Here is a 260-nt window from a genome sequence, read left to right as displayed (position 1 = left end):
AGTCCTCCTTTTTTTTTAATGAGGTCTTATAATTTATTCCATTCCTAATTGCACAGTGGAATTTTACCCAGCGCACACACCATACTAACCACATACACCCGTCCAAATATTGGCCACTTTATTGGCAGTGGACAAGCCACGGGACAAACCGCACCCACCCCCCTCTCCCTCCCAAATTTCAATAGCCATATAATATTACTATAGTATGATATTGCAATGATAGATTTGCGTCCACTAATATTCTTTTTTGGTGTGCATTT

This window comes from Cibotium barometz, chromosome 64 (assembly GCF_041138505.1).
Source record: "Cibotium barometz isolate CiBa-2024 chromosome 64, ASM4113850v1, whole genome shotgun sequence".
In the NCBI taxonomy this organism is placed as follows: domain Eukaryota; kingdom Viridiplantae; phylum Streptophyta; class Polypodiopsida; order Cyatheales; family Cibotiaceae; genus Cibotium; species Cibotium barometz.
Note: the sequence above shows the minus strand (reverse complement) of the source record.